General features: G+C 63.9%; 1 protein-coding gene across 1 annotated transcript in view; it reads left to right on the top strand.

Moving 5' to 3' along the window:
• The window catches only part of WDR5 (WD repeat domain 5), an 11,063-nt gene that overhangs the window by 6,145 nt on the left and 3,456 nt on the right, over window positions 1-1,462 (top strand). The window lies entirely within an intron of this gene.

Below are 1,462 nucleotides of genomic sequence, written 5' to 3'. Positions count from 1 at the left end.
GGGTGGGTGGGGGGAGGGGAGGCTGTGGGGTGGCTCAGGCCACCCAGCTCACCCCCCGCCTGCAGGGCTGGTCCCTGAGGCTCCCGGCTCCTAGGTCCTCGCAGGGGCTGTTCTGTGCGCTGGTGTCGGACTCCTAAGACCCATTCAAGCTGGGTCATGACCCCTGTGAGGGCCTCACTTTTTTTGTTTCGTTAATCTTCACCCAAGAATATTTTTCCATTGATTTAAAAGATAGGTATTTTTATTGATTTCAGAGAGGAAGGGAGAGGGGGAGAGAGAAACATCAGTGATGAAAGAATCATCGATCGGCTGCCTCCTGTATGGCCCTGACGGGCTCAAGCCCGCAACCCGGGCCTGTGCCCTGACCCAGAATCGAGCCAGTGACCCTTTGGTCCCTGGGCCGACGCTCTGACACTGAGCAAAACGGGCCGGGACAGGGGCGTCCCTACTTCCCACAGCGACAGCCCGCTGTCCGACATCCCGCCGTCTGACATCCCGCTGTCGGACACGGCGTCTCTCCCGGGCGGCCCGGTGCAGCTCTTCTGCTCTCTGTTAACCAGTCATGTTAGCCTTTGATCAGCTCGGCCACCCCGCAGCGGGCGGGAAACTGAGGCCCGAGGGCTTAACCAGCAAAAGGCCAGCAGCCCCTGGAGCCTGGGGAAGGCGGGTAGCGGTTCCCAGTCCCGTTTCTCAGCCGAGGTCTAGGAGGTAGAACCTTCTGGACTGGGGCACACAGTCCCGCTGAGGCTGTGCTCAGGGCCTGGGTTGGGGCTGTCGGTGCCCCTCATCTCGCCGATGTTACCCACCTGCCTCCTGGCGGGGCCCCGGGACCCAGGGGCTGGCAGCCTCACGCCTTCCCTGTGCCTTTCCAGTGTCTTGGACCAGCGAGCGGCATAGGCCCCAGGTGCCCGGCAGCCAGGCTCGGGTTCTCCAAAGTGGTAATGCCACTCCCCTGGCGCTCGGGACGCCAGCCGCCCCTGGTCCCGCTCCAGGTGCAAGCCCCGGTCCTCCCGCTCTGGCCGGGGAGCACAGCACTGCCATGTGGCGGAAAGGCCTCCTGTGGGGTCTGGGAGTGCTGACCCCTGCGGCTGTCGGGTGATGCTGAGCCCGCGGCGGCTCCTGCCGCAGTCCCAGGGCTGCCGGGGTCAGACGCAGTGGTGTGGGTGCAATGGTATTTTCCTAGAGGAACTTACAAATCTTTTGCAAAACTGTCACGGAAGACACCTGAGAGCATTCACCCAAATGGTTTGCGTTGCCCTGACACCCGCCTGGCTGGGCGTGTGGATGTTTCACGTGAGGAAGCTGATGCTGGATGGCTCACTGCCCGTGGGGGGCTGGCAACCCGAGTCTGCACTGCTGCGGCCCTGTGCTCCCCAAGCCCTCGTGTCAGGGTGATGGCCCCACAGGGGTCCGTGGGCTGGACAGGCACGAGCAGGCTCTCCGGGGGGCACGCGGGCGGTGG

Source organism: Myotis davidii, unplaced genomic scaffold (assembly GCF_000327345.1).
Source record: "Myotis davidii unplaced genomic scaffold, ASM32734v1 scaffold609, whole genome shotgun sequence".
NCBI lineage: Eukaryota > Metazoa > Chordata > Mammalia > Chiroptera > Vespertilionidae > Myotis > Myotis davidii.
This window is presented reverse-complemented; position numbering and strand designations above follow the sequence as displayed.